This window comes from Micromesistius poutassou (genome assembly GCF_964030765.1).
Source record: "Micromesistius poutassou genome assembly, contig: SCAFFOLD_2520, whole genome shotgun sequence".
NCBI classification, from domain to species: Eukaryota; Metazoa; Chordata; class Actinopteri; order Gadiformes; family Gadidae; genus Micromesistius; species Micromesistius poutassou.
Genome location: NW_028179707.1, coordinates 48,428 through 63,156, shown reverse-complemented (window position 1 = coordinate 63,156; position 14,729 = coordinate 48,428). Strand labels below are relative to the sequence as shown.

Genomic DNA, 14,729 nt, shown 5'->3' with positions numbered 1-14,729 from the left:
GTAGGTGTCAACGAGGAAAGGTGCGAGGTGGCTGCTAAAAGCCATTTCGCATGTTGGCCGCAAAAAACAGGCACACACACGCACACTATTAGTCAGAGTCAAACCAAGCCTTTATCTATTATGCAAAACGTACATCGAACTCAAACAAGGAAAATCTTACGAGAAAGTAAAGGGGCTAGGAATCTGGGAAGCTTGCTCAAGGGCGCTACCAGGGTAGGCTGCAGACATGAGGGATGGAACCCAGTATCCATTAGCTGGGGGTGGAACCCCCTAGCCAGAATGGTATCCTTCTGCTCCACATGATCTTTCTTTATAAACCACTAACCAGTTTGAGGCAGGGAATCCCACTCCAATATGAATCATCGTGTGATTAAATACAATTACACTTTGTTGTTTTGGCTGCTATTGTTTTGACGCGGACACTGAACAAAATAGGGGGCTCATTTCGTTAGGATTGCAGCACAGTATGTGCGCTCAGTGGCCAGATTCTTGTACCAGGGAGTCAGTTCCCGAGCCCAGATCTCATTGGAAATCAATGATACGCTTCATTTCCCTCTCTCAGATAAATGCGTTTGTGCTGTTCCTTGGACGGCAACGCGCAACGAGCACAGCCCTCGACAAACAGCGTCCCGCTGTTGATATTTTAACCGTTAGTCCTTTGTCACATAGCTGGCCAGGTTGATGGTGGAGTGACATCTAAGGTGTATGAAATAGGAGCAAACTCAAGCAAATATAAGCAAATAAAAAAAAACTGCATGTATTCGTTCCACATTTGTAGAAGATCTGTTTGCTTATGCACGGCTACCTAATACGGTTTGCACTCTGGGTAATTATTCCGCTGACATTTCGCTTTGCCATATGTACCGATCACTATCGTGTACATCTTCACACTCCGCTTGACTAGTTCCAGTCTGTGTTTTCGTCGCTCTCTCTCTTTACCTCTCTACCTCTCTCTCTACCTCTCCGGTCTCCTGCTGCTCTTCCGTCTGTCACTGTGTGTGCTCATGCAGACATCTTGGATCCGACGGCAGAAGGAAAGAAAAAAAAGAAAACCTGGTATTCACACTAGAGTGGACTGCCAATACAGGCATGCATAGTGTGTCTCTAGGGGGGTCATGTACACACACACACACACACACATCTACAGACACACACACACACACACACACACACACACACACACACACACACACACACACACACACACACACACACACTCTGGGACAAAGTAAGAATATGAGATTAAATAAGCTACCGAAGGAAAATACCAATGACTAAGGACAAAAAAAACGATAAGAAAGGGAAAGGGGGCGAGCAAGCCTGGCCAGAGCAGACTAAGTACCACTCCCTCTCATCCCCCCCCCCCCCCCCCTCTCTCTCTCTCTCTCTCTCTCACAGTTTGACTTGACACTAACCTAGGCTGACCGCTGCTGGTGGAGGGCGGGGGGGTTGGGGTGGGGGGAGGGGGGGGGGGGGGCAGGGGGGAGAGAGATGAGCAGAGCTAATGTGGAGCAAAGAGCAGCGAAGAGAGGATGGGTGACTGGAGAGACGTGATGAGGGTGCCTTATACTCCTCCAGTGCTCTGCGTGATGAGCCCAGCAGTATATAGCCCAGTGCTATACATATTAGTGTGTATACACATTAACGCACTGTGTACTATACTACACTAGTGTGTACAGTCTTAACTGTATACACAGTGCTACACTGTGTACACACTAACGCACTGTGTACTATACTACACTGTGTACAGTCTTGATACACAGAATAGAAAGAACTATATACACTGTGGGAGCTATACTGTGTACACAGTCCTGTACTGTATACTAAACTGTATACAGTCTTAATACACAGAATAGACAGAACAGTATACACAGCGCTATACTGTATACATACTCAGGTACTGTATACTGTATATAAACTAAACTGATAAACTGATGAACTAATCAGGAACGAAATGTTCATATGCATTTGTAGATTATTAATACGTGCTTAGCTCAGGAGGTAGAGCAGGTTGACTTGTAACCGAAAGGTTGCTAGTTCGATCCCCGGCTCCTCCTGTGTGTCGATGTGTCCCTGAGCGAGACTCTTAACCCCTAACTGCTCCTGACGAGCTGTGCTGTCGCCTTGCGTGGTCGACTCCGGCCGTCGGTGTATATTAACCGCTGTAAGTCGCTTTGGATAAAAAACGTCTGCTAAATCAAATGCCCTAAATGTAAATGTAAACGCTTTGTTTAGGTCCCCTATTTTACCACCCGGTGTGATGTTGATCAGCCATTGCAAGCCGTATCAAAATCAACCCTGCGGCGACATGACAAGTGGGAGAGACCACCCAGATGTATGATGGACAGATCGGCCTACCAGTTGGTACAGTCCAAAGCCTAGACTGGTAGACTGAGCACTTCTAAAACATCTACGAAGGTATATTCATATTTTGTTATTGATTAGTTCATCATCAGCTAAAGGCTTATAAATGACTTATGAATGTTACAAAGTGATACCCACAGGACCCCATACTATACACACAGTTATGTACTGTATGATAAAGAGTACACACATCACTGTACAGTTCATGTATATGTAAACACTGTAATGTACTGTGTTTACACAGCATACACAGTAATACAGTAATACACTGTATACACCGCAGTGTAGTGTACAAAGCAAAGTCCACAAAACGTGCATGAACTGCAGTTAAAATACCACGTATGTAATTGTATAACTGGGCATATTAAAGGGGTCTGAACAGGTGCAGTGCTAATCTATCGGGACAAAGGTCTTAAGTGATCAAGGCGTCTAATCCCAACAGGGCTGCAGTGAATTCTGTCCAGGCTCAGACATTACAGTGATAACTTGCTTCGTTAACTAAGGTATATTTCATCACCATTTACATGTACTTGTATACCATGTATTTTTCTTTTATAAAAAAAATCATCGTAGTCATCGTAGAGCTTTCTGATTGGAGGGAGTGAACTGGAGCTGAATTGGGTTTCATTGTCAGTGCGATGGACTACAGAAAGGTGTTTTTTTATTCAGCTCAAGGTTATCACTCGGCCAACATAAGTTATAACGCTATTCAATACTGTAATGTGTATTGTTGTTATAACTGCGGAACCAACAGAACAAAACCGCTTCTCTGGCTGAAGAATCATGTTTGTCTGTGGAGAGAGAGAATAATAATGTGTGTATGTATGTGTGTGTGTGTTTGTGTATGTATGTGTGTGTGTGTGTGTGTGTGTGTGTCTGTGGAGAGAGAGAACAATAATGTGTGTGTGTGTGTGTATGTATGTGTCTGTTTGTGTGTGTGTGTGTGTGTGTGTGTGTGTGTGTGTGTGTGTGTGTGTGTGTGTGTGTGTGTATGTCTGTTTGTGTGTGTGTGTGTGTGTGTGTGAGAGAGTGTGTGTGTGTCTGTTTGTATGTATGTGTCTGTTTGTATGTGTGTGTGTGTGTGTGTGTGTGTGTGTGTGTGTGTGTGTGTGTGTGTGTGTTCATTAGTCATGGAAAAAAAATGACACCAAAGCCTATAAGTGCTCAGTGGATTCTGTTCCTGCGGACCTCTGATAGTGTGGGTGTAGCCGCGTGCAGATAATCACACACACACACACACACACACACACACACACACACACACACACACACACACACACAGTTGACAAATGGTTTTTCTAAAGAGCTTTTCATCCTCAAAATGCTCTTTAATGGGCTATGCGCTCCATGTGTGCACCTGCGCGCCGCTCCTGCAAAAGCCGTCACATGACGACGTGGCTGCCGATCTACAGCCAGCGACTATCACCAAATAAGGAATTGTGAGCAAACTCCCTCTTTCAGATGACGTTGAACGTAAAGCCATACAGGCCCATACATTTAAACAGAGAGTCAAACCCAGGAGGGAGGGTGGGGGTGGGGGGTAATCCGGCGGTTACACTAGAGGCTTTGAAATAGCGGCGCGCGTTCCTGCAGCGGGCTGCTTAATCCAGCAACCCGCTCACGTAGCCTTACCGCCGCCGCCGTCCCTGCGGCAGCAGCCAATCAGATAACGAGACAGGCGGATACCTGTGACTTGTTGGGGGCAGAGAAGCGACGCGAAACCTCGTGAAATAAATGAACTTAAAAACTGAACTTAAAAAAAAACAACCAACAACAACCTTGGGTAGGTTAATTCACGTCCCGCGGCGCTCACGTCCCTAACCATCCCTCCCCCCATCCCCCCACCCCCGCCCTCCCTTTCTGAACGCGCGCCAACGTGATAATGCCGGGCGGACACCAGTGTTGCCAGATTGGGGCCAATTTCCCCGCCCAATCTGGCAACACTGGCTGCGGACACGCCTTTAGTCGCAGCAGCACCACCCAAAAAGAGACGAGCGGCGAGCCAAGGACCGAGCACAGAACAGAAGGGACTGGAAGGATACTCCTCCTTTCTCTTCTCCTCCTTTCTACCCCCCTGTCTCTCTTTCTCTCCCTGTCTCTGTGGTCTGCGGACGAAGACACTTTGTGGTCCAGAGCGGCTTTGACAACACAAAAACACACACGCACACAAGTGAGGATCTTTAAAGCGTTCAGAACAATTCTGCGGAGATGGAGGTGCCAGGTCTAGCGCACAACATCACCAGTCCTATGAGTCCGTGCGAGGGGATGATCAAGGACCTGAGCCTGGACGCCCTGCAGTTATGTGAACGAGATGGTAAGATGACTTGTTACTTATGGGGGGTATTTAAATGAAGGCTATCATTTGCGCACTGGGTTTTCTTTTTTCTTTTTTTCTTTTTTTCAACTGCAAAAAAAATGCAGTTTCACTAATCATCGTTAACCCTACGTGGAATCAACTGTGGTGTTGTATGGTACAGTTGTCCGGTCATGTGCTTTTAATTTGAAAGGTAGTCTTTTGGACCCCGAGTTGAGCCTTGGAGAGAGCTCTCCGCGTTTCAGCACCACGGACGTGGACAGAGGCCGACAGCCGCTTGGCGCTGTGCTGTCCCTCGGGGAATACGTTTCGCAGGCTCATTAATCAGAATGCATGTGTGTGCGAAATGTCAATTGGGAAGGCTTTTTTTTTTTTCGTACAAAATAATGCAAACGCATTGGCATTCACCTCATCAGCAGGACCGCTGCAACAATTCTGCATGCATATGCCCATGCAATAGACGGCATCTTACATTTACATACATTTTTTACAGTTCTATCTTTCTGGGGGTGATTGTAGTTATGCTGTACGGGCTACAAAGCCCACATGAAGAAATAGCAGTCTTATTGTGGTCCCTGGTTTGTCATTGTCTCTCCGAATTTTTTCCTCACTCAGTGCCCGCTCTATGTCAATTAAGATTGAATCGGGAGAATATTTCAGCATCGCCTTTTGCTATTTTTTATTGTCTAGGCCTAGAGGTTAACGTTTAGAGGCAGTCGTGGGGAAAATAGCAAGTCATCCCGGGCAGAGTGATATGAAGTCGAGTCAAAGTCTCAAATATGCCTGCACCCAGAGAGATAGAGTGTTGGATCCCTAAAGCACAGCTTCGATTTCCCATCTCCATAGCGCAGCTTGGTTTAAATGATTTAATATGAGAGTCTGGATAAGCATATTCACTCTCCTGATAACGAGAACGGCCCTCATTGCGAAGGCTATTTACACTGTATAGGACGATGTCAGACCATTTCAAAGAAGGATTTTGTTAAAATGAGTTTGCCGCGCATTTCAACCCAGAATAGTATACAGGACAGACTCGTCTACTGTGGTTCCCATTCATTCATGGGCCTTCATTTGGTCACAAAAGAGGGTCTATCACAAAAGAGTCCGTTGTACCACAGTCTCTCATTTTACTGCCGGAGCAGTACCTCAAAAAGCAATGGAGTACTACAGTACAGCATATCCTCTAAGTCGGACACCAGTGATAAAGCTGTGCTTTCAATATGGGGTCTGTGTGTGTGTGTGCGTGTGTGTGCGTGTGTGTGCGTGTGCGTGTGCGTGCGTGTGTGTGTGTGTGTGTAGAGTGTGTAGAGTGTGTAGAGTGTGTGAGTACTGTCATTGTTGGGGCCTTCACTCACCCACATCTTCACTGTTTATGGAGCAATACGATCACAACGTCTGTTGTTGTCCAGCAAGTTTTCTGCCACGGTTCGAGGCCGGCATGGCCTTCCAGAAGGCACTGGCCCAGGAAGAGGAGAAACCTCCACACTCTGAACGCTGTATGTCCTTTAGTTTCATTGCTGCACAAAGAAAGAGAACAGGATTGATTCTGCTACTGAAATAGCACAATCCAGACATAGATATACATGGAAAATATCAATATATCTCCGGCTTGACCACCAATGTGACTGGGAAGGACACATCAATTATGATTGCATGGATAATACAAAAACACTACCAGCACCAGACAGTTATGTTGATACACCAGCCCACACTGGATAACCCATAATCTATGCAGGTAGTAGCCCAATCAAAAGGTCCCGTGTTCGATTCCCCTTCTCAGCTCACAAAGGAGAGTATAAGACGATTTGCATTAGGTAGAAAAATTGCATGTTAAACACGGGGGCAATGTCATTGTGCATTGAGCCACAGTGTTCAGTAATAGTGTATATCACCGGCCCCAGGGAGGCTTATGTTTTAAGCGTTGACCTAGCTTTTAAAAAATCCACCCCACTAAAACCCACTGTCACATTTTATGAGCCGGGCTGATCCTAGCCAAGAACGGCGGTAGCGTCCAACCAGCATCTAGCATCTATCCAAGTAACATATCCAGAGGACGGAGCATGTGCTTCATTGACTTGACTTCACCATTGAACACAGTAGTCTCCAACGCAAAGATTCCGACTTTTACGTTTACGCTGTTAAAGGTGCCATGGCACGCCACCAGGTGTGGTGTGATTGGCCGTTACAAGCCGTTTTGTAAAAATCTGCCCCTTATGACATCATAAGGGGCAGAAAGTGGGCGTGTCCACCTTGGTGTGTTGCTGGATAGATCAGTCTACCAGCTGCCTACCCAGTGTGACCGTAGCAAACGTTGCTCGTCTATCCGTCACACATCTAGGTGGACACGCCCACCTGTGATGTCATAAAGGGGCTGATTTCCAAAACGGCTCGTAACGGCGAATCACACTCACGCCTGGTGGCACGTCATCATGGCACCTTTAAGGTCACTCAGGAGGGACAACAACATGGCTGCCCAAAGGAAGTGCAGTATATTGTGTCTCGTTGCTTAATATAAACAACATAGGCACCAGCAACTTATGCTTATTTTGGAAACAGAAGAGACGGAATATATAGAGGAGACAAACAGTGGCTCGTTCATTTCATCTGTTAAATAGCTGTTAAATGCTGCATATTGCTGTAACCACAGCAAAATACAAACGGCAAAAAAAAACATGTTGCATAATTACCCAGCAAAATAATTGTGAAAACCGTCAACAGGCGCTTTTAAATTGTTCAACTTTCATTCCCGTTAAACGCTGTTGATGTTGCCACTGACGTTAAAACCGAAAACCAAGAGTCCCGGAACGATACACAGATTTCCGACCTGTAATTCCCAAGTTTGACAACCGTTCAGTCTGAGCCTCTTTTCTTTTCTCCGAGCACCGAGTCGTCTTGTACGCGGTGCTAACAGCGGATGGGGGCGTCTTTCATAATGCTCCACTGGAGGTGTCACAGTGCTTTCTCCGACGACTCTCCCGTGCGCAATGGTGACCTGGTATCACGGGGTGCATTGTGAAGTGACAAGCAGCAGACATGATACCCCAAACAGGTACCAGATCAGGGTTTAACCCCTGAGCTCAGCCCTCATCCATCCTCGATATTCACTGGCATTTAATATCGCCGGTGTCTCACTCCATACAGGGTCTACGTGGAATACACCAGGCGCACGCACACAGCACACTGTTGCCGCTTCTGCCACAGCCCTGTTATTAAGTCGCCGTGATGGATGCACTGTATTAATGGAGCGCTGTGTGTGTGTGTGTGTGTGTGTGTGTGTGTGTGTGTGTGTGTGTGTCCCCTTCCTGTTCCAGCTGTGGTACCTTCTGACAACCAGGGCTGTCATTTATGCCTTTGAGTCCCACCGATTTGCATTTTTTTTTTTAGGAACGTAATAATACAAATTTGCATATTAACATTTAAACTGAGCGAAGAGATAAAAAAATATGTCATTATATTAAACAGGAAAAACACAAAAGCTATAGTTTGGTCTGCAAAACATAAACAAAACAGTTAGAATAACGATATGCAGCAGTCAGTTAATATAATGCCGGGACAAATAAATGAAGATAAAAGCAGGAACAGCGTAAAGGCCACAGCTCCTACCTCAGGGAACGTCTCGGATGAAAACGTCTAGGATGAATGTTGAGAAATTCAGTAATCCCACGTGGAAACAGAATACTGACTAATGGTAAGAGGAACGGGCCAAACATAACTCCAAAAGGACTGCTACTATATAAAACAATCACTCTAAACTAGGCCTTCACAATAAGGATGGTCCCTGTGGTGTCCTTTCTCTCTCTGTTCTTGGCAGGCATCTTTGGCGCGGTGTGCCTCCAATAAAAACTAACACCTGTGCCCTAATTAACGTGCCTCTGACTGCTTTAGATATTCCCCCATTTCCCCCCACCACATGACCATTCATTTTGATGACATGAATACAAAAACCAAACACAAAACACACCCCTAACACCAGAGCAAAACATGGGCTGATGTTACTATAGATTTAGAGAGGAAGACATTTCAAATGTCACTGCCTTCACACTGGTGAGAAAAGGCCACGGATGTACGGAATAAAACCTTTTCACAAGATTGTCAAAGGATACTAATTACTCTGATTGTGGGTCTGATTCTTTATTGTAAAAGAGCACATGGTCCATGTTAATCTTTACTAGCTGAGACCTGTGTCCTGGTAATTAAAAGGAGCAGCAGACCCCTAATTAGTTTGTTTTTTGGAGAAACATTCAACATTAAATGTAATGGATAGTTAGTCCATATGGGAAAATGTCATTCTAGTCTGTTCAAACATTCAAAACCAATTGAATAAATAGACAATATTGTCAGAGCTTGGACGACATTGCTGCCACATAACAGAAGTCGACCGCGCTCGGTGTCATCTGGTCCTGATATATTAACTTGCTCATCCTGCCCAGTTGGTCCGTGACTGTGTTGGCAGGGTGCACAGAGACACTGCCGTCCCAGCTGCACTCAGTGGATTAGTACTGCTCCTTATACTGACTTTACATTTCTAAATTCAAGACGACTGAGTATACACTTAGTTGTATTGAAGTACATTTTCTTTTGGCTGACTTCTAATGATATTCCCTTAACTGTTTGATTATTGCAACTCAAAGGATGGTCTGATTTCAGATTAATTAAAAGTTGAATTGCTAATGTCTTGCGGTACATGCTGATTATATAACGATGTGATGTGTCTTGATTTTTCTCACTTCAATCTCAACTGAATCATTTGAAACTTGATACCCATGGCACCTTCCTTTAAAATACATATTTTCTGAATCCACCTAGTCCTCGAGTCATTGCCAACGCCTATGAGCAGGTTTTGTTAGACGCTCTTAACAGTGTTGTCTGGGCTCAGTCTGGTCAGCAAATATAGCATCTCTTTAAAACCTCTGAGGTCCGCTCCTGCCTCTTCGTTGTGCAAGGCCCCCTAGTCGCTGCACTTTAAACAAACCAAAAGCGTGCGTTCTGTCCTTCTATAAATAACCTTGTGAGCATTCTGACACAGCAGAAATATCTGCTGGCGCCGAAACTTTAGACCTAGTGGCATCGAATCCCATTGGCTCATTTAGATTAATGAAAACTCAAGAATATTGTTCTTGTAACAAATCGCTGCACAAAAAACCATCAGAGTAATTACTTTTGAACAGCTTTCATCGATTATTAGTCAACTTGTCTTGCTTTGCCCTTATGTTCAATAAATACTTCAGACATTTTTTAATGGAAGATCAAAGGCTATGTTTTAATTCTCAGTGTGCAGGCATATTTATTTACACTGAAGTAGGCCTGAAGACTAATAGTAGTAGTAATAGAATGAATAGCACAACAGTAGTTTGTCATACGTACATTTAGATATGACCTGATACAGGGTTACTCATATTACTAACCCCAACAACAAAAAGGGAGATTTTACTTTTAGTGATAAGTGCACTGAAAGATCAGTTGGTGAGCTAACATGATGACATGTTTTGCAATGAATTTCAATTTTTTTTATTTTGACATCTCAGTGAACACGGCTGATAAATGAATAGCGTGGAAGAAACTAGAATTGCATAGAGTTGCATAAGTGCTTCTTAAAAAAGGGACAGTGACTGTGACGCTGAGCAGCATTTAAACGAAAGCGAAGCAATCCCATCACCTGCTGCAACAGGACCCCGACCTCAGAGTCTGCCCTCTGCTGACTGGTCACATTCAGGTGCTTCTCCTCCGGTGTGAGGTCAGCCAGGCTAAACAAACAGAGCTCTTCTGAGGGGCTTTTTTCCTTTTGCCTCAGGCTCCAAGGCTTGGTTCGGCGGTGAGAGTGTATACCACTAAGACCTTTGAGACGGTGATTCATAGAGCGAGATTGATGACCTTGATCCTCTCAGGGGCTGATTACCTTTCCTTCTGAAGCAGTAGAGCGAGATTATCTTTCCAAGCAGAGGGGCCAAGAGAACAACCCGTATGTCGTGCATGGACTCCGTCCGTTGCCTGTTCTCCAGCACCAATGAACAGCATGAAGGCTTTTCCGTTTGATCCGAGCATTGTCACTTGAGAAAAGGAATTGAACGAGTTAGTCGGTGTTTCTCGACACCTTCATCAGAACAATGGAGACCTGCCGCAGTGGTATCTCTGCACCTGCTAATGTGAAGCGCAACAACGCTTTGTCCCTTCGATCCCGTTGGACCAGAGGAAAACCGACTGGCTTTCAGTTTCAATTCAGTCCACCTTATATGAATATTTCCCTGGACAAAAAAAAAACGACAGAATAAATGAAACTGTAATTAGTTTGTCGTGCGTTTGTTCATGGACGTTAAACAATGTGATTCATTTTCATGTGGACATTCCATCCGTTTCATGAATGACAATTACTATATTAATCCTACTATTACGGTTTCCTCTTCAATCACTGAACCCGTACGATGATAGTAATAGTCTGTATCCCTCGTTTGACGCCCCTATAACGACCCACTCGGCGTGAAGCGTGCCCAGGAATGCTCATCCTAGTAGCATTCATTCTGCAATCCATGCCACGGAGAGCCAGTTACACAGCCACAACATTGTTCCCTTGCCAAGTGTCTGTGTGTGTTTTCTGTTGTTGTTTTTTTTTCTTTTTTTTAACTGTGGTGAAGAAATGTCTAGTAGACTCCTCCGCTTTTGTTTTCACAAAGCGCCCATTCAACGTGCTGATTAATGTGTTGGGCTTTGTTCTGCCGGGGCGCGGACCGTTCTTATTAAACATCCAGAGGAGCAGAGGAGGAGTCAAGTTGAGTCTATTAACAGCAGCGCAATCAGAGAGGATTTCATGGTGCTTAGACAGCAGGCTGGTAGTTAGCTTGTCGCGCGGAGGCCACCGTCGACATTAGGTGGAAGCACTCACATGGCAGGGGGACAGGGGTGACGCTTCTGGAGGTTCTCCCCCCCCACCCCCCCAAATCTGAAGACGGATGTGTTCTCCTCCTTTGCCCGTCATTTCCTAAGACTTGGACGAGGTTAGGTTTCCAGATGAGGCTATATATAGCTCCGTGGTGTAGGAGCGCAGCGGCAGAGCGAGGGAGCAGATACAATCAGCGGCGCTTGAAATATTGAATGCCGGCATATGTTCCTGGCAACTGCTAGGTAGGCCTGGGATTGATTTGTTGCCAGGGCAACCTCTATTACACCGCGCGGCTGTGGGAGAGCTGGTTTGTGCCGTACCCGGCGGTAGCGTTTCCCGAGGGGTAAATCCATCCTGCGACATCAACACCAGCGGCTTTAAGGCTTCAGATCCGAGGAATGAAATGGTGGTCCATGGGGGGGACGACTATAGAGAGAAACCACAGGAAGCCAAAATGAAGGCTGTGGTATTGACTTGGTTCGTCACCATGGTAGTTTATGTTTTTGGCGTCAGTATGAAGGGATATCAGCTCATAAGCACTGCTGCTGCTCAATTCCCAAAACGACAAACTTGTCAAGTGTCGCTGAATTGGTATTGTGGGGTTCACTTCCCACTGGGACCACCCATGCTGAAAATGTTTGCAATGTAAGCCGTTTAGATCCAATTTTCCACCATGGCATATATAATGTCAACATTCAGCTTAGTTCAAAAAACGCAAGTATCCACAAAAGGGGTTCAGTGCAAACACTGTAATGTCCAGCTTTAAATACACGACACTCGTGTTTTATTCAGTCCCAAGACATAAAGACACAGTTCAGTTCAGTCACTTTAAATGTCAATGGTCAAAGTGTCAGAGTCCAGACAAATAGAGTGAAAATAGAATCCCTTCAAAGAGCAAAAACGTGGAGTTCAGGATCTCAGGGAACAAGGCCTGACTAAGGCCTCACTATAGAGAAAAAGAGCAACAAACCGCGACGCAAAAGGATCAATGACAACTAGAGGAGGTGGTGGTGGTCTGGGACTGTGAGGCAGCTCAATATAAACCACAAGGACACACACAATGAACACAAGTTAATACATTCAATGATCACTTGGTTGGAGGTAAAGGAACGGTGCTGGCAAAAATCAATCAGTTGAGAGTTCTCCCCCACTTCCTTCTTGGTTTTCCTCCACCTCGAGTTCCCCGTTGACTCTGCCCCTAGCCACTAGAATAACGCCAGATACGGGACTTTTACAGGTGACACGTGTATACAAAGTGGAAACAATTAACAATTTTGAAGTTAAACCTTTCATTAAGAGTTATTTAGATGCACTTCTGGGCGGCGAGTGTGTGTGTGTGTGTGTGTGGATGATGGCCAGTTTTAGCCAGCCTCACCTGGCTCCAGACTTCAGACTGATTGGACTCTGGGGCTGGGAAGAGGCTGCATACGTGTCCCACATTGAGCAATCAGTGTGCGGCAGCCGTTACCACGCAGTCTGGGAGAGAGATCTCCTGCATGGCAACATGGAGCCCCAGCCCCGCGCGCTACACCCACAGTGTGGCGCGCGCAAGTGATACAGCCCTCAGTTTGCAGAGTTGCAACGTCGCGTGTCGTAATTCAGAATTCAGACTCTCGCCCCTTCTTCCTGTAGCTGACGAGACATTCCGCGCATCTTTGCATCAACCTTACCGTTCCCCGCCTGTTGATGTTTGACCTCTGACCTCCCCCTGTTTCAAAACCACCAGGCAGTAAGTCCCAGGACATCTCGGAGGTGGAGGAGCTGCCGGTGGCCCAGAACATCAAGATCAGCAACATCACGTGCGACTCCTTCAAGATCTGCTGGGACATGGACCCCAAGGTGAAGGACCGCATCACGCACTACTTCATCGACCTCAACAAGAAGGAGAACAAGAACTCCAACAAGTTCAAGCACAAGGTGAGCGAGCGAGCGAGCGGTCCGGTCGCCCCCCCCCCCCCCCCCCCCGTTCACACGCCGACGCCGCGCTCGTGAGACGCCTCACCTCCGACCAACGCGTGTTTGAGCTTTTGCGACTAGGAACTAGTAGTAGTTTTATAAACATGTTCCTAGCAGGACGTCCGAGTTTCACTCCCGCTCCTGTCCTGTCTCTCTCCTCTCTCCTCTCTCCTCTCTCTCCTCTCTTCTCTCTCTCCTCTCTTCTCTCTCTCCTCTCTTCTCTCTCTCCTCTCTCTTCTCTTCTCTCTTCTCTCTCCTCTCTTCTCTCTTCTCTCTCCTCTCTCTTCTCTTCTCTCTTCTCTCTCCTCTCTTCTCTCTCCTCTCTCTTCTCTTCTCTCTTCTCTCTTCTCTCTCCTCTCTCTCCTCTCTCTTCTCTCTTCTCTCTTCTCTCCCTCTCTTCAACCCTCCGTCCTGTCTCTCTTCTCTCTTCGACCCTCCGTCCTGTCTCTCTTCTCTCTTCTCTCCTTCTGTCCATGAAAGCACAACACCCTTAAAATATGCCGACGGGGGTCATTCTTGGATTGAGAGCCCACAAATCAAGGACTCCACGTTCCCAGCGCTCCTGTGAAGCGGTAGCGGGTGAGGGATGGATGGGCTCTCCATCTTGCTTGAGTGTGGCCTGTGCAGCTCCAGAGTGGCTGCGCCCACAGGGTGATTCCACCTCTCTGACTGATTCAGTCGGAGGGAAAATGTTGCACCAACAGACAATGCAATAAGACCCACTCACTAACGAAAACGAACTAACCTAATGAAGTGGGAAGACAGGGAGAGGAGGAGCGCAGAGAGAGTGATCAAACAAGACCGCTCTTTCATTTTTGATCCTCAGTAAATTAAACGTGCAGTGCGTGCAGCAGCAGTGCTCGGGCTAACACAGCTCAGACAGAGAGTTGAAAACCCCGCTTCCATGTGAAAACATTCAGAACAGCTGACTCGCTGCTGGTCGTTTTTTTTCCTTAGAGCAACACCAGGTGTCAGAGTAAGGCAAATATTCACTTTGGTACGTGGGAACCAAATTTCAAACCAATTTCACGGGGGGCCATTTAAAAAAAAAAAAAAAGCTCCACAGCGAGCAGCTATTAGCCTCGAGCCCTAGCGCGCTAACAGCACTCGCGCGGGCGCGCCTGCCAGAGCTTAATTGCACACGCAGCTAGCTGGAGACGCCAGGCGCTTTTAGCAGGTCGGGAGTGGACAGGAAAAAAAAGAAAAAGCGCTCAGTCATTT

The 14,729-nt window shown here is 46.2% G+C and overlaps 1 pseudogene across 1 annotated transcript; it reads left to right on the top strand.

The window, feature by feature from the left end:
- The first annotated feature begins 4,439 nt into the window (after window positions 1-4,439).
- LOC311372586 (phytanoyl-CoA hydroxylase-interacting protein-like pseudogene) lies at window positions 4,440-14,177 on the top strand (annotated as a pseudogene). Its single transcript has 3 exons — window positions 4,440-4,678; window positions 13,279-13,469; window positions 14,136-14,177. The product of its transcript is annotated as a phytanoyl-CoA hydroxylase-interacting protein-like pseudogene (transcript).
- The last annotated feature ends 552 nt before the right edge of the window (window positions 14,178-14,729 follow it).